The sequence below is a fragment of the Balaenoptera physalus genome (assembly GCF_965194825.1).
Source record: "Balaenoptera physalus genome assembly, chromosome: 13".
NCBI lineage: Eukaryota > Metazoa > Chordata > Mammalia > Artiodactyla > Balaenopteridae > Balaenoptera > Balaenoptera physalus.
The window spans coordinates 98,672,008-98,691,259 of NC_138892.1; positions in this window are offsets into that span (position 1 = coordinate 98,672,008).

Here is a 19,252-nt window from a genome sequence, read left to right on the forward strand (position 1 = left end):
GTAAAATAGGCATTTTCCAAACTTAAGTAAATTTAAAATGTAACAATATTATTTATAAGTCCTTATCTAAACTTGACCAATAGTCAATTTTGGCTTTATTTGGAATAACATTGGAAATAATAGATAGCACTTAAAATTACAGGCATACCTCATTTTATTGTGCTTCATTTTATCATGCTTCACAGATATTGCATTTTTTACAAATTGAAGGTTTATGGCAACCCTGCCTCAAGCAGGTCTATTGGTGCCATTTTTCAACAGCATTTTCTCACTTCATGTCTCTGTGTCACATTTTGGTAATTCTTTCAATATTTCAAACTTTTTCATTATTATTATATTTGTTCCGGGGATCTGTAATCAATGATCTTTGACGTTGCTACTACGAATTGCTGAAGGCGCGGACGTTGGTTAGCATTTTTTAGCAATATTTTAAAATTAAGATATATACTTTTTTTAGACAATGCTATTGCACTTAATACTACAGTACAGTGTAAACATGACTTTTATATGTACTGGGAAACAAAAAAATTCGTGAGACTCGCTTTCTTGTCGTATTCACTTTACTGCAGTGGTCTGGAACCGAACCCGCAATGTCTCCGAGGTCTGCCTTGTATTATTAAATGATTAGCATGCTGTAATTTTTATTGATTAGTTATTACAGTGTCTGAGAAATGTTTTGAATAATGGGGGTTTGCCGGACAAGTTACAGTGGGGTAACTGGAAATCCAGGAGACCGCCTGGGTCAGTTCGACATCTCATCTCTCTGGACTTCAATTTGCTTATTTGCAAATCAAGAGGTTTGGTCCCTGGTGTCATCAGGGTTTTTAAAAGACAAAAATGGGATTCAGGTGAGAATTTATACAGTGAACGCTAGAGGGCAGTAACTGGTTAATAAGTAGAGCAACGAAGGCAAATGTAGACAGAGACAGAAACAGGCTTTTCTCCTTTTTCCTCCTTCCCTCCTCCTTCCCGTCCCCTCGCCTGGAACCCCTCCCCCTCCCCCCTGGTTTACACTAAGCTCATAAAGCTCATTAAGAGGAAAGCTGGTCTATTGAAAATACTACTTTTCATATATTTTCCAACTTAACAGCTTGACACAAATCTCCAAGGGGTTTACATAAGCTTTAAGTATGTTGAATAAATAAAACCTTGACTCAGTTTAATTTAACAAGTATTTATTGAATATCCACATGTAGGCCAGAATCAGATTAGTAACTAAGTACCTTGGAATTTTAAAATTTCCCCTCTCTTTGTTAACGGAATTGGATGTTGGAAATAGGGCTTTCTGTGGATGTTTATAAAGGCGTTCTTCTGGAGCTCACCATCCACCTTGCCGTCTGCAGTCTTTCTTGCGATGGAGAAATTTGATTGGGAGCCCAGATGAGAGATGCTATGGGCCCAAACTCTGGCCATGACTGTGGGGATGTAGATTGTAGGGGAACTGCTGATTTGCGATGTCCTTCTCAAGGGGAAAGAGTAGCTCTTCTCACGCAGCTCTCTGCTTATTACCCCATCACCATGGGTGAGATGCTGCATAGGGCAGTAAAAGGGGGTGAAGTCTGCATCCACTTCCTTTTAAGTACCTTTAAGAGTGACTGGCCTAGCCAACCTTCTAGACAAGGTGAACTGAATTATGAACTTTCTCCTTTGGTTTGTGGGAAGGGAAGGTGACAGCCTAGAACAGGTGAGAAGACTAGAAAGGTCCCCGGGCTCAAAAATATCCTCTCTCTGTATTTCACCAACAAGTTACTCACCTGAGTTAAAAGCTATCCTTAAAAAAACGAATGACCCCTGAAGGATGAAGTCTATGGCTCATTTACTCTGGAAGAATAGTGCGATATCCTTGTTTCTCAGTTATCCCTGGCCTGAGTGAGGCAGTCTTGAAATCTTTGGCTCCCAGACTGTGATGGGCACTGCGGATTCTCATGCAACAGCCAGCCCAGCTCCACTTTTGCTTCATTTGTTTATAGATTGGAAGTGCCAGATTCTTTCCCAGCTCCTCTTGCAGTTAGGGATGGGCCGGTGACCCATCAGTTCTAGCTGAAAGGAAACCAACTGGGGCTTCTAGGAAAGATTCTCCTCCTTGATAAGTGAGGGCTACACAAGGAAGAAAGCCCTTATTTCCTGCTTGAAATGCCGGTCACGTGAGGACTTGATATTTGGGACTACTGCAGCCTTTCTGCCACCATGAGGGGAGAAATCACTAACAAGCCGAAGATGGCAGAGTGGGATATGGGAAGGGTCTGGTCCGCACACCAACCTGGAACTGCCCACTTCCCATCTTGTTCTGTGATAATAAATCTCTAATATTTGTACTACTTTTAGTCAAGTATTCCATTACTTATTAATAATGATAGCAACCACTCACAAGGTACTTACACTGTGTGCCAGGCACCCTTTTACGTAGACTAACTCATTTCATTCCTGTAACAACCTCATGAAGAATTTTTATCCTTATTTCGCAGATGAGGAAACTGAGGCACAGAAAAGTTTAACTGACTTGCTGGAGGTCACTTGCCTGAATGATCTGGCTCCAGACTCCACACTTACACTCTTATAACAGGACAGATAAGAAGTAACCAAAAAAAGAGGTTTTCAGTAGATCAGATATCTTCTAGATAACAGCTTTCAAATGGTATTGAACCGAATGATGGATACCATGAGCCAGAGGCATGGAAATGAAGAGATCAGAGGTCTCATTCTGGGGCAGGCTTCTCAGCCGCTGTCATCCTGCCTTCTTGTTCGGTCACTGGCCACCTGTGCCAAAGTTAATGGTCATCCTTTAGTTGGGGCAGGCCCGAGTAGAGAACCCATCATGTTCCATGTTCTTGCATCTGGATTAATAGTGTCACCAGCCGCCCAGTCTCCCCTGTACTGAGCAACGTCAAAGTCATACTCTGCTTTGCCCTTTCCTTCCACCTCCACAGCCAGGGTTCACCACATGTTATCTATTCTCTTTCAATAATGCTTCTCAAAGTTTTACGTCGGGTCTTGTGGTGTTCGGGCTCTTCGTTGAGGCATGCGGACTCTTCATTGTGGTGCACGGGCTTCTCTCTAGTTGTGGTGTGTGGGTTTTCTCTCTCTAGTTGTGATGTGCAGGCTCCAGGGCCTGTAGGCTCTGTAGTTTGCGGCACGCGGGCTCTCTAGTTGAGGCTCATGAGCTCAGTAGTTGTGGTGTTGTGGCGTGCAGGCTTAGTTAGCCTGTGGCATGTGGGATCTTAGTTCCCTGACCAGGGATCAAACCCGCATCCCCTGTATTGGAAGGCGGATTCTTTACCACTGGACCACCAGGGAAGTCCCTGCTTCTCAAAGTTAACCCTTCCCACTGCCACCTCCCTTTTGGTGTCCCTAACCCATTTCTCCTTACTCTACTCCCAAGTTACACATTCACTCCGTATGACCTCCGCTCCCCTGAAAAGCACAACACACACCATACATCATGCAGTACACCTCTGTGCCCCCCCATTACCTGCAGGAGTGATCACCCCGAGGGTAGGCTAACAAGGTTCCCGTGTTCTAGCCCTGACCTAACCGTCCTCCCAGCTTCCTTCCCTCCCACAAAACCTGGGCCGCAGCTACACACACCTTTGCACTCTTTCTCAAACGTGCCAGGCACTTTTCATGAGCCATCCTATTCCCTCTGCTTGTAAATTGCCCTCCTTCACCTGGCAAATTTCCACTCATCTTTCAAGACTCAGCTCAAACATCACCTCCACTGCAGTCTTCCCAGGGTCTCCCAGGAGAGGTATTCTTCCTCCTGGATTTCTGGCACGGCTCTTGATTTATACCATCAGCAGGACATTTCCATGGTCTCTTTGCATGTATCCGTTTATATATTACACCACTGTGTTCGAGAGCAATGCTCCTGTGATTCTCCCACACTCAGTGTGTGCCTGGCACGCAGTACACTCGATAAATGATCACGAGTGAATTTTAAAACCTGTTTGTTGAAGTTCATGCCTTTCAGCAACAGGCAGTAATGTGATCAGCTGGATATGTAACAGCTTCTATATCATGAAGAGAAAATACAGGCAAGACCCCACTTATATGCATTTTTTTAGGAAAATGGAATATAATCCAGGTGCACGATGATGAAGTGTATGCTGTTATTTTAATGAAGACCATGTGCTGAGGAGTCAGTAGATAAGCAATTTGATTTTGTTTATTTCTCTTCTTAGAGTTAAAGTAGTACAGTTTTCTTAGCCTATGGGAAGATGAGCTGACAGAATGGGTTTTTGTTGGTGCTCTTACATTTTCGGTTAATTTTTAAAAATTATTTTATTCAAGTATAGTTGATTTACAATGTTGTGGAAACCACAAGTCTGTCCTCTGTGTCTGTGAGTCTGTTTCTGTCTCATAGGTAAGTTCACTTGTGTCCTGTTTTAGATTTCACATATAAGCGATATCATACGGTATTTGTCTTTCTCTGTCTGACTTACTTCACTTAGTATGGTAATCTCCAGGTCCATCCATGTTACTGTAAATGGCATCATTTCATTCTTTTTTATGCCTGAGCAGTATATGTACATGTACCACATCTTCTTTATCCATTCATCTGTTGATGGACATTTAGGTTGCTTCCATGTCTTGGCTATTGTGAATAATGCTGCTCTGAACATAAGGGTGTATGTATATTTTTGAATTATAGTTTTCTCCAGATATATGCCCAGGGGTGGGATTGTTGGATCATATGGCAGCTCTATTTTTAGCTTTTTAAGCAACCTCCATACTGTTTTCCATAGTGACTGCATTTTTGGTTAATTTTAAGGCAACTTTTAGAGCACTTTTATTGCCAAAATAAGGCCCAGAATCTGTTATCTGTCCCAAAATTATGATGTTGGTTAGCAAAAGAGTCAAAACTGAAACCTTCTGATTCAATATTCTTTCCACCAAGCCATCCTACTGTGAGCAGGGCTGTGTGTCTATGGTAATAACGCATCTAATAACATACACACCCAGACATGGGGTGGGAGCTGTTTAATTTTGAGTTTCAATCTCATTGTATATTACGTAATTTATAATATCTTTAGTAAACATTTGTTTTTCATCTGTTCTCCATGAGAGACATCCATTTACATTTAAATATTTGAAAATGAGGACACATAGGACTGGTTAAAGGCTAAATTCTGTTTCAATGACTATATGCAAATACTGTCTTTATCAAGGGCCAACAGCATTACTCTGTAACATTATATTTGTGTTCACCTTTTCATATGGACAGTTTGTCTTCCCAGCAATATTGAAAGTGCCTGGAAGATCAGCACCCCATCTTATACTTCTTTTTATCTGCTAGCATCATTTATTGTTTGCCACCTGTGGCTGGCACTCATGCCTAATTTTCTTTCTCATCTAGTCCTAATTACAGTGCAGGAAGGATACGAAAGCCACAGCTCAGAGCATGGAAGGTCTGGCCCAGCCTCAAAGTCTGCCTCTCCATCCTTGCTTTGTGTCTGTGACGACTCCTGCTGGCCCTGCATTGAATAGGTTATCAGGAAATGTGTTAGTTGGAACATTTTCTAGACTTCTAAACTCTAAGGTTTGGGGCCTGTGTTTCATGGGATGAAAGGAAGCCCGAACGAGCCAGGCAAGAGTTATAAAAGCTGGGAGTGGCGGGCCCTCGTGTGGGTACAGCACATGCTACGCGCCATCCCTCCCTCCGGTTCTTCCTCTCCCCTCTCTTTCCAACACCACCCTCAGCCCCTCAGGCCCTGAGACCTGCATTCCCCTCCAGCCTCCCCTCTGCCTTCGGAGCCTTGGCTCCAGTGAGAAATGGGCAGAAACACAGAATGGGCAGCCTCTGATGAGCTGCCTGTCTCCTCAGAGACTTGGCCTGTTCTCACATCACTGAAAGCTCACTCCCATCATCAGGGGAAAAAGAAAACCCTTACCAGACATCACAACACATACCTGATCACACACATTTGCAGACCTTTTATGCATGTTTGTTTATTTATTTATTATTTTTTGGCCGCACCTCGCAGCATGTGGGATCTCAGTTCCCCGACCAGAGATCGAAGCCCTGCCCCCTGCAGTGGAAGCGTGGAGTCTTAACTACTGGACCGCCAGGGAAGTCCCTTTATGCATGTTTATACATAATAACCTGGAAAAAAAAAAAAACCCAAACTGAAGAAATCTGAAAGGATAATGTAAAAGAAATAGAATTTGGAGCCAGCATATAAGGTTAGAAGTGAGAGAGAGGGAGTGAGGGTGCCTAGGTGAACCCTCAGCCAGTGTCCCTAACAAATCACTAGAGTGTTCCTCGCTGGGCGGACCAGGTTCAGTGGCACACAGGCCAAACGCTGCTGCCACACAGCCTGCTTTTGGAATGCCCTGGGGTGGAGAGCAACAGGGGCAGCTGCATTTTTGCAGCCAACAAGGAGCAACAGAGAATCATCCAGTCCCTCCTGCCTCTGCCTTCCAGACAGGGCTTCTTGTAACTCAAGTCAGGTTCTGCGCATCTTGGCTTTCTTCTCATCCCCTTCAGTCAACATCATCAGCAATCTTCAGACTTGAAGCAGGGTGGAGACCAAAATCTGCTCTCTTTAAAAAAAAAAAGGAAAGCCCTTGCCTTAGGAGGACTTCGTCCAGCGTGGGCAGGTTACACTGTCCCCACCATGTCACCCCACCCAGCCAGAGTAACACAACATACCCCTGGCTGGATTTATGACCTCCCTCTCTCCCCCTCTTGCCAGGGAGAGAAAAAGGCCACAGTTTTGAGAAAAACAAGTATCAAGGGTTGATGTGTGTGCTGAACTTTAAAATGCTAAATGACGGTGAAAAATATTTTGGAAAAGAAACGATCTTCAAAATTGTGCTACATAGTAAAGTTAATGGAGCCCATATGGCGTCTACTAAAACTTAGAAAAACAAACTAAAAACAATACTTTAGCGCCTGCCAGGCTGAAATGTGATCTACTTCTTAATATTCACTCAACCCAGAGTAAAATGCTTTAAAATGGTAATGATTCCAAAGTGAAGGCCGAGCTCCGTGGATAAACAACAGACCTCAAACAACACGGGGGTCTCTGTTCTCATCCCAGCTCCGGGCAGATCGGGCAAATGGCCTCATCTCCTGGTTCCTTCTCAATTTTCTCAGCTCTAAAATGGGGACAGCACGACTTCACAAGGGGTTTCCAAGGCACACTAAAATGATTGTCAAGCACTTTACAAATGTTTAATAACTGATGCTTTTTTCATAACGGGGCTTTGTAACATCCTTCATTATGCATTCGGTGGTGTGGAAACAAACGCGGAGGAGTCAAAGGAGCATAGAGGCTACTTACTCGGAGCTTGCTTGCTGCAGTGAGGGCGTCAGCCACCGTCGCTTGCATCGGGCAGGGACTCAGGCCCGAGAGGAGAGTGAGGAAGCTTCCTAATGAAAGAAAGGGAAGCCTTGGGGTGTGCCCGGGTCGGGGGTCGTTGGCATGGGGAAGGTGCAGGCGGGCTACCAAGAATCGGGGCGTCCTCTGTGGTTGGTTTGGGGGGGCATATTTGGCTTTCTCAGGTTGGTCCTGGCTGGAAAGGGGCTCCTGAGTTGGAAGCCGAGTGGTTTGGCTTCCCCAGCTGGTTGCGGCAGAAGCTGTGAGTCAGAGTTCTACTGTCATATATGGTATGGCGTTGTCTGTTTGTACATTCAATCTCTCAGTGGAAAATAAAAAGGTGAGAGGGGTCCGACCACCCCAGAACAAAACTAGGCACCTGCTTGGTAGCCTAGGGAATAACTTGGACTTTTTGTACCTTTTAATCACTTTTAGAAGCGGCAGATTGAGAAGATAGACTGATGAACCAACAGTTTCACTCTGCGCAATCAGTGGGCACCACCGCTGGGCGAGCAATCCGGACGGACAGAGGGGCGGGTGGTGACTAGTCCTCGCCGCAAAATGCCCCAGGGGCCTGAGACGAGTCACACAACCTCCCAGGGCTTCGGTTTCCTCGTGAAAAGGCGGAGAATTCCTATCCGTGGAGTCTATCTCATCGTTGGGTTTTGAGAATAAGTGGCTTCATGTTTGTAAAAAGAACCCTATAAAGCAGGTATTTAAAACTCTATAAAGGAGGTATTTTATAAGGCATTTTAGAAGTTTGAGAGGGAAGATTGTGGCTTAAGCCTTTGAAGTTTCACCCAGTGGGCTGGAGTCTTGAAAATTTTCCATGTGTCCCATAGGGAGACAGCCTGCCTCTCCCTCAGACTCCCCACCTTTCCCACCTCTGCCTCCAGGAAGGCTGCCTCGTCCTCCCTGCACCTCCATCTTCCATCTTTGTGAGCAGGATCACTAGAAATGAGAATTTCTTTAGTCCCCTGCAGGAAAGTTGAATGCTTGACTTGTACCTCTCACTGATTCACCCATTTGTCCGAAAAGAATGGGTTTCTTATTGTTATTTTTAAATGAAGTAATAAATATTTTTTAAAATTTCTCATTTCTAATATAGTAAATATTGATATAACCAATATAAACAAAATCTCTGTAGGTCTTCAACAATAGTTAAGAGAACAAAGGGGTCCTGAGACTGAAAATCGATTAACCACTGCTTTAGATAATCTTACCATTTGTCCCATCCAATGATTCTACATCTAGGATTCCATTCTAAGGACATAGAATTGCACATAAAAATTAATGCACAGTATGTTCATTGCAGCACATTGATCAGTGGAATCAGTCTAGGTCTCTGAATATGATTAGTTAAATAATTCATAGTACATTTATAAGGTAGAATATTATATAGCTAGTGAACATACTTTCAAAGAATTTTAATGATACAAATAACTAATTTTCGACAAAGGTGCCAAGAATATGCAATGGGAAAAGGGCTGTCTCTTCAATAAGTGGTGTTGGAACAACTGGATATCCACATGCAAAGGAATGAAATTGGACCCTCATCTTACACTGTACATGAAAATCAACACAAAATGGATTAAAGACTTAAACTTAAGACCTGAAACCATAAAACTCCTAGAAGAAAACACAGGCAGTAAACTCTTTGACGTCACTCTTAGCAATATCCTTTTAGATCTCTCTCCTCAGGCAAGGGCAACAAAAGCAAAAATAAACAAGTGGGACTACATCAAACTAAAGAGCTTTTGCACAGCAAAGGACACCATCAACAAAATGCAAAGGCAGCCAATTGAATGGGAAAATAATATTTGCAAATGATATATCCAATACGGGGTTAATATCCAAAATATTCAAAGAACTCATATGACGCAAAATTTAAAAAATAAGTGATTAGACTGAAACTTGGGCAGAGAACCTGAACAGACATTTTTCCCAAGAAGATATACAGATGACCAGCAGGCACATGAAAAGATGCTCAATATCACTAATTAGGGAAATGCAAATCAAAACTGCAGAGAGATATCAGCTCACACCAGTTAGGAAGTCTATTATCGAAAAGACAAGAGATAGATGCTGGAGAGGATGTAGAGAAAAGGGAACCCTTGTGCACTGGTGGTAGGAATGTAAACTGGTACAGCCACTATGGAAACCAGTGTGGAAGTTCCTCAAAAAATTAAAAATAAAACTACCATATGATCTAGCAATTCCACTTCTGGGTGTTTATCCAAAGGAAATGAAATCACTGTCTTGAAGAGATATCTGTACTCCCATGTTCATTACAGCATTATTTCCAGTAGCCAAGATATGGAAACAAATGTCCATCAACGGATGGATAAAGAAGATGTGTTCTCTATCTGTCTATCTATCTATCTATCTACCTACAATAAAGTATTATATAGACATAGAAAAGAAGGAAATCCTGCTATTTGCAACAACATGGATGAAACTGGAGGATATTAGGCTTAGTGAAATAAGCCAGACAGAGGAAGACAAATACTGTATGGTATCACTTATATATGGAACCTTAAAAAAAAGGGTTGAACTCATAGAAACAGAGTAGAATGCTAGTTGCCAGGAGTTGGGGGAATTGGGACAACAGGGAGATGTTGGTCAAAGGGTACAAATTTGAGGGAATTCCCTGGCAATCCAGTGGTTAGTACTCTGTGCTTCCACTGCACGGGGCATGGGTTCGATCCCTGGTCCAGGAACTAAGATCCCACAAGCCGTGTGGTGTGGCCAAAAAAGAAGGAGCGGGGTACAAATTTCAGTTGTAAGATGGATACATTCTGAAGATCTAATGCACAGCACAGTGACTATAATTAATAATATTTGTACTCTTGAAATTTGCTAAGAGTAGATCTTAAGCATTCTCACACACATACAGAAAGGTAACTGTGAAGTGATGGATGTGTAAATGAACTTGATTGTAGTAATAATTTCACAATGCGTATCTATATGAAACCATCACGTTGCACATTTTATTTTTTTTTAATTTACTTATTAATTTTTTGGCTGCATTGGGTCTTCATTGCTGCGTGCGGGCTTTCTCTAGTTATGGCGAGCGGGGGCTACTCTTCATTGTGGTGCGCAGGCTTCTCACTGCGGTGGCTTCTTTTGTTGCAGAGCACAGGCTCTAGGTGCATGGGCTTCAGTAGTTGTGGCACACGGGCTCAGTAGTTGTGGCTCTCGGGCTCTAGAGTGCAGGCTCAGTAGTTGTGGCGCACGGGCTTAGTTGCTCCACGGCATGTGGGATCTTCCCGGACCAGGGCTCAAACCCATGTCCCCTGCATTGGCAGGCAGATTCTTAACCACTGCACCACCAGGGAAGTCCTACATTTTAAATATATTATAATTTTATTTGTTATATCCCTCAATAAATCTAGGAAAAAATCATTTTAATGACATGCATAAATGCTAGCAGGATAATATTAAATGAAATATGAAACTGTATTAGGTATAATCCTGATTTTGTATAAATGTGTGTTTATATGTGTGAAAAGGCTTAAAGAAAATTTACCAAATACACCAAACTGTTCACAGTGATTATCCATCTTTGGGTCATTGGACTTTGGGTGATTTTGTTTCATTATATTTATCGATATTTTACAAATTTCTATAAAAAACTAAAATATTATGTTTATAATTAGAAAAACACAAAAGTTATTTTTTGAAACACTTATAACACCACATTTATATTTTTAATACCGAAGCCTCTAACCCCCCCCAAAGGACAGGTCTCCACAATTTACATATTTTGGAGAAGAAGCATTTGCTACAGCACTTATAAGCATGAAAACATGTATAACCACTGCTTAAATATCCAATCATGTGCCTGGAGTCTAAAAAAGTCATCTCTTTCATAAAACACCTCTTCTGAAATCTACCACGGGATAAGCCAGAAATCAGGCATACCAGTGGGAACAAGCAGAGGCCCCTGACCTCAATATAGGTGCATGGCTAAGGTCACAGGCTTTGGAGAAAATGCCAAGACGAAAAGATAAGCCTAAGGGGAAAAGACAGATGGACTCTCACTTTTATAAGCCAAGTCCCTGTAGAATCTGAGAGTCAGCCCGACCTGGGGTGGGGCAGGCAATGGCAGGTGATTGGAAGAAGGCCAGAGAGGACATTGGCAACAGGGAGATATGGCAGCAGGGCCTCAGGCATCAATCCCAGGGGCTGGAACTTGTGGGTGATCTGAGGCATTTAAGGAGCCAGAGGTGCAGTTCCCCAGTTCGAGGGGCTGTGGATAAAAGTGGGAAAACCTCAGTTTCAGAGATACATCTGAAAGACCTAGCTCAGACATACCCAGTTCAGCCAAGTGACATGGTGCTAATTTCTACTTCACAGAGTTATGGTGGGGATTAGATGAAATATGATAGGTGAAATATTCAGCACAAAACCTACATAGTACAACTAAATCCAAGTCACTTTACCATTTATATTTATTATTGCTGTTGTTCTTGCTTTCTTGACTCTCATAAAATGGGGTTTGGGCATACGTGGGTAAGAATCAGGGATCCTCAGGCGACACTTTGCCTAATGGACCAAGCCTAGACATTCTTCATTAAAGACCACCCAGGTGGTCTCCAGACCTGCAGGAGCCTAAGTCAAGGGGAATTCATAGTGACACGCTGATTATTTGATCTTCTCACCTGGGGCATCAATGCCTTATCTGCACCACACCTGTATATACAGCCTGTAAAATGAAGCTTTACTGCCTTTATTAGTGTGTCTCTGGAATAGGAGGGAGCCAAAGCAGTGTTCACTTTCTTCTCTTAAGCCTTAAGTTGTAAAGTTGACAAACATGCAATTTTTGATTAAGAAACAGAATTACACATATAGATTATGAATCATACCTTAATCCAATTGACTATACCTTATGTAACCCATTTGAAACTTTTTTGGGGGGTTATAAATGTTTACCTCCAAATTTCCGACATTATAAGATAGAACCTTAACAAAGAAAAAAAAGGGAGCTTCCCCTCGCGATTTCTATGCCCTTCACACAAAGTTAAGAAAATATGCCCACACCTTTTGCTGTTACCTATGTTGGATCCTGCATTCCAAGCCTTGTTTACTTATAGCTTCAAGCTCAACTCCATCCAAATCCAGAACTAAAATAGGACTTAGGCAGCTAGTAATTGCTGTTTGGGACCAGTGTATGAACTTTAAGCCCTAGCACAATTATAAAAACTATAGTAATTATTTTTCATTTTTTTCCCCCTGCCCAGCATCCCTCCTGCTTCTTCTGGTAATACTATCCTATTTTTTCTGGTGGGCATGGGGGATCGGAGGGTTGGGGGCAGGGGAGGTCAGTGCCTCCTTGGCTCCATGTAGCCATGGTGGAACTCTAGCGTTCTCTGCTTATGAAACAGAAGCCTTTTCGGACTCCAGATGTATGATTGGATGTTTAAGCAGTGGCTGTACCGACCATGTCCTGAGATTCTGATTCAACTGGGGCAGGGGCATCATTATTTTTTAAGTTTCCCAGGCGGTCATAGTGTGCAGAAGACAGGTGGAGATCCACTAGACCAGGGCAAGCAAGCCATGACCGTGGGGACCCTGAGATCTCCTATCTCTCACCAACTCAAGGGACTCTCCTTCTGCCTGCCCTTTCTCCATCTTCTCCCTCGTGAATTTCCATCTGGTTTATCCATATTACAAAGTGCGGAGTTGTGCTTTAAAGTTATACAGAATTAATATTTTTAGTTTTAAACAAATCACCAGAGTTGGTGGATCACTTGTGACATTTTTATTCTCAGACCCGACTGCAGGGTCTGTGTCATCCTAAACAGACTCTACCGTTCCCAAGCGTGACATATTTGGGTTAACAGAAAGGTTATTCTGCCAGTTTTGTGAGAAGACTAGTGATGAGAAGCAGCAAAGGCCGTTTGGGGGCTGTTTATAGGTGGGCACATTCTGCTAGGAAATCTCTCTCCTAAAGTAGAAAGAGACCTAATAAGATTAAAACGAGCCTTGTGAGTGTGTAAAAGGACATCCTCTTCAACTTTGGGAGCTACCTGGACACGAGAATCCTAATTCAGATACTGATGTAGGATTCCTATGGTCCGGGTATTAGCTATACCTCTGTCTCCAAAACACATATTTTAAATTCTTGAAATCAAGACTTTACAAATATAACAGACAAATGGATTTGTTTGAGCCCGTGCTCTGGGATGCAAAGCATGCCCAGTTTACCCTCACAGAGGTTCCTGTGTAACAGACTATACATGATACTTTCTGTGGTACATCATTCAATATCTCCCTGGCAGCAGCAGCTAGAAATTACTGCTTACACACTTCACGCTCATGGATCCATGGGCTACTGAGACACGGGGTAGAAAGTCTTTAATTCCACGTCCTGAGGCTCGCCTTCCACCTGCTTTCTACTTCAGCAACAGGGACACCTGTCATAATCCCAGTCTGGGTTCTCTGGCCAAGCTACGGTTTGTATTGGTGAAATCTGAAGGGACTTCTGTGGCAGTTTTCCTCACTTCATTCATCCATTTATCAAGCAGTGATTGAGCAACGTCTCTGTGTCAGGCGTTGCGGTGATTCAAACACAATTAACGTGCAAGCAATTACAACACATTGTGCCACACGTAACCCTAGAGGGATGAACAAAACTGGACAGAGAGACAGTTTTCTTAGAAAATGTAAGGCCTTTTTTAAAAAAAAGAAAAAAAAAACACGGGAAGTTATGTTCAAGTTGGGTCTTGAAGAGTATAGGGGAGTTTCCCTAAGAGAAAAGTGGAATATGGTACTCCAGGCAGAAAGAATACTATGTACAAAGGCATAGGAGTAAAAAAAAAAAAAAAAAAAAAAAAAAGCAGGGCAACTTTGAGACTAGTGAGAAATTCAGTATCACTGGAGCAATGGGTATGTGGGAATAAAATTGTACGTGAGACTAGCAAGGTAGTTTTTGGGAAGGGTTTTTGTAAGCTTTGCTTGAGAGTTTAGATTTTACCCTATGAATGCACAAAAGAGTCATTATTTCCAAGCATGGCACGTTTCTGTTACAAAAGAAAATCTGCCAGGCGTGTAAGAAAAAGACTAGGGGGGAGAGGCAGAAAAGTCAGCTTCAAGACTCCAGAGCTGTGATTCTCAGCCAGGGGAGATTTTTGCCCCCTCCCCAGGGGACAGTTGTCAGTGTCTAGAGACATGTTTTATTTCACCACCAGGGGTATATAGTGGTGGGTAGAGGTCAAGGGTGCTGCTAACATCTTACAATGTAGAGGACAGCCCCCTGCAACCCCAGTAAAGAATTATCCCGAGAATTCCCCGGTGGTCCAGTGGTTAGGACACTGAGCTTTCACTGCCAAGGGCCTGGGTTCAATCCCTGGTCAGAGAACTAAGATCCTGAAAGCAGTGTGGTGCCACCAAGAAAAAAAAAATCATCTAGCCCAAAATGACAACAGTGCCAAAGCTGAGAAACCCTGACCTAGGGTGTAGCGGACAGCTTCTGCTTTCGGTTGCTCAATGCCCATCCCCTGTTCTTCTTTGGAAAAGGAACTTGATTTTTCATGTTCCCTTTTCTCTATAAAACCACGTGCTGCAGGGGAAGACGACATCCACATTCCAGTCTGCAGGAAGAGCAAAGAGAGAGTTCACTGCCAGCAGTTTTTTAGTCCTTACGGAGGTGATCTGAAACTTGTATACGTCACTTTCCCTCCCACCCCATTGACCTGAACTCTGTCACATGGTCACGTCAAGGGGAGAGAGAAACTGGGAAGTGGCCACGTTCTCAGCTAAAACTGGGGCAAGTGGTGGTTCTGCTAAGACGAAAAAGGGAAGTGTGGAAACTGAGGGATAATTATCGTCTCTGTCACACCCAGATTTTTTTTTTTTTTTTTTTTTTTTTTGGGCCGTGCCACTCGGCATGCGAGTGGCAGCGCAGAGTCTTAACCACTGGACTGTCAGGGAAGTCCCTCTGTCACACCTAGATTGATTTGTGTTTGGTCCAGGGCCATGACTTGATATAGGCCCATGAGATATAAAAATATATGAAAAAGACATTTTCTAGGAGCTTCTGGGAAAGAAGCTAGGAAAATTCAAATCAACCTAAAAATAACTTAGTGTCCTGATATTTTTCCTTAACCTTATTAGATCTCTTCCTCCAAACTGCATTTTTATTTCTCTCCATTTCCACACTGCCCTATTTCTATCACATTCTCCCTATCATGATGGATTGGTACTAGGCATTCCCTTCCTCCTTTTTCTCTCTAGCCCCCGAAACTAGTCACTCATGAAGTCAAAGCTCTGTTCTCTAACACCCCTCTTTTTTTAAAACAACTTTGACATATATTTCACAAGCCATACAATTCACCCATTTAAAGTGGGTAATTCTATGGTTTTTCATATATTCACAGATCTGTGCAACCATCACCACAGTCAGTTTTTTTTTTTTAATTTATTTATTTGGCTACGTCAGGTCTTGGTTGAGGCACATGGGATCTTTGTTGCAGCGTGCAGGCTCTAGAGCCTGTGGGCTTAGTTACAGCATGTGGGATCTTAGTTCCCCGACCAGGGATCGAACACGCGTCCCCTGCATTGGAAGGCGGATTCTTAACCATGGGACCACCAAGGAAGTCCCTACCACAGTCAGTTTTAAAACATTTTCATCATCTCCGGATGAAATCCCATACCCTTTGGCTATCACCTCCATATACCCCCATTACCTTCAGCCTTAAGTAACCACTAATTTACTTCCAATCTCTATAGATCTCCCTGTTCTGGACATTTCATATGAATGGAATCCTGTGAAATACAGTCTTTTGTGACTGGCTTCTTTCACTTCGCATAATGGTTTCAAGATTCATCCATGATGTAACATGTATTGGTACTTCATTCCTTTTTATGGTTGAATAATATTTCATTTATGGACAGACCACATTTTGTTTATCCATTGGCCAGTTGGTAGACATTTGGGTTGTTTCCACTTTCTGTCTATTATGAATAATGTTACTATAAACATTTATGTGCTCGTTTTAATTGGACATATATTTTCATTTCTCTTGGGTTTATACTTGGGAGTGGAATTGCTGGGTCATATGGTGACTCTACGTTTAAACATTTCAGGCACTGCCAGACTGTTTTCCAAAGAAGATGCACCATCTTACATTCCCATCAGCAGGGTATGAGGGCTCTGATTTCTCCATATCTTTGCCAACACTTGTTATTACCTGACCTTTTTTATTCTAGCCATCTTCTAATTGTTACCAAGTCAATTGGTAACACGACGTGTGACCTGCTGGCCACACGACAGGCCAATAGGTCAAGAGATGAGTTATTGGGGTGAGGAATAGCAACTTTATTCGGAAAGCCAGCAGACCGAGAAGATGGTGGACTACAGTCCCAAAGAATCATCTTACCCAAGTTAGAATTCAGGCTTCTTTTATACTAAAGGGGGAGGGGGTGTGGCTGGTTGTTGCAGACTTCTTGGTGCTGGAATCCTTTGTTCTTGCAGCTGTCCACTTAGGTCTGGACACAATGTTTCTATAAACCTGCAACAAGACAATTGTTATTTTCTGTTCTGCAACTTTTTATCTCTATATGAAAGGGAAAGTGTTATACCTTTAAAGGTCAGAGCCTTGAGACTGGGCTATCATGTATATTTCAGGTTATAGGCAATGTTCTTTTATAAGAGGTGCAGAGCCAGCTTGACTAAGCACAGGCAACAGAGCAAAAGATTAGAGCTAAAAGAAGAGATCCAATATGGAGTCACGTTTATTCTTCTCTGTTACATAATGTCTCTTGCTTTCATCTCTTTTCCATAGAGGCACCAAGCCCTCAACTGACCCATTGGTTCCCGATTCCAAACCTCTTCTAGCACTACCAACCTGTGTATTTTCCTGTCACAATGAGCACCTGACTTACACCTGTCTTCCTGGTCTTGTCCTGTAGAGCCAATGAGAGACCCATCGGGCAATATGCAGGTGACTGTCTACACCAGACAATCCAGTCTTCCAGTCCTCCCCACACATACTGAGTTGGGGAACATTAAAATATCATGACTGCACACTGATGGTGGGAATGTAATATGGTATAACCATTGTAGAAAACAGTGTGATGGTCCCTCAAAAAATTAAAAATAGAATTACTATAAGATGCAACAATTCTACTTCTGAGTATACACCTGTGATGGTTAATTTTATGTGTCAACTTGACTGGGTCACAGGATGCCCAGATGTCTGGTTAAACATTATTGCTGGGTGCGTCAGTGAGGGTGTTTCTGGAAGAGATTAACATTTGAACAGGTGAACTGAATAAAGCAGATTACCCTTCCCAGTGTGGATGGCACCATCCAATCTGCAGAGGGCCTGAACAGAACAAAAGGTGGAGGAACAGAGAATTCTCTCTCTGTCTGACTACTGAGCAGGGATATCTGTCTTTCGCTCTCAGGATGGGGCTTACACTCTGGCGCTCCGTTCTCAGGCCTTCCGACTTGGACTAGAGCTAAACTGCCAGCTTTCTGGGGTCTTCAGCTTGCAGACGGCAGATCATAGGCCTTCTCAGCTTCCATAATTGCATGAGCCGATTCCCTGTAATAGTCTCTCCCTCTCTCTCTCTCTCCCTCTACAGATCTATCTATCTCCTATTGTTTCTCTGGAGAACTGTAATACACTACAGAAAATAATTGAAAGCAGGAGCTCGAACAGATGTTTGTACAACGATGTTCATAGCAGCGTTATTCACAATAACCAAAAGGTAGAAACAACCCAAGTGCCCATCAACAGATGAATGGATAAACGAAATGTGGTATATACACTTGGAATAGAATATTATTCAGCCTTAAAAAAAGAAGGAAAATCTGACACACGCTACAACGTGAATGAGCCTTGAGGATGTTACGCTGAGTGAAATAAGCCAGTGACAAAAAGGCAAACTGTATGCTTCCATTTATGTGAGATCCGTAGAGCAGTCAAATTCACAGAAACAGCAAGTGGAATGGAGGTTATTAGGAGCTGCAAGAAAGAGGAATTGGGAGTCACCGTTTAATGGGAACACAATTTCAGTTTGAGGAGAAGAAGTTCCCAGATGGTGATGAGTGTTGTGAAATAATGTAAATGTACTCAATGCCACTGAATCATACACTTAAAAATAGTCAGGATGGTAAATTTTATGTCATGTGTATTTTCTTACAATGTAAAACATGTTAAATCATGATTGCAAATACGTGCACAATGGGGTATTATTGGGCCATAAAAACGAATAAGCACTGACACATGCTACAACATGGATGAACCTGAAAACGTTCTGCTAAGTGAAAGAAGCCAGACACGAAAGGTCATATTTTATGGTTCCACTTCTATGAAATGTCCAGAATAGGTAAATCCGTAGAGACAGCATGCAGATTGATGGCTGCCAGAGTCTGAGGGAGAAGAGGAAATGGGGAGAAATTGCTTAATGAATGCAAAGTTTTATTCTGGAGTGATGGAAGTGTTTTGGAACTAGATAGAGGTTGTGATTGCACAACATGTGAATGTCCTAAATGCCACTGAATTGTTCACTTAAAATAACTAATTATGTGTTATGTGAATTTCATCTTAATACATTAAAAAATCTGTATATATATACATTTATATATGTATGTATATGTATATATCTGTATAAATATATATTATTATTTTATTATATAAATATATCTATAGATGTAGATACAGATATCATGACTAATACCTGCTTCCTCCTTGACATCAAGCACTGTAGCTGCTCTCTAGAGCATGACTCCAATTTTATTCCCCTGAGGAGGGGGCTGGCTATTTACCTGACCCTCTTCTCTCCTTTTAGATACTGACCTTTTTTTCCTTCTCCCCATTCCCCATCCCTTTTACACTGTCATTACTATGGCCCACAGTGCTCCAGGGGGACCTGGCCCCTGCCTAACGCTCTGAGCTCTTTCCTACCACCCTTCCCTTTAC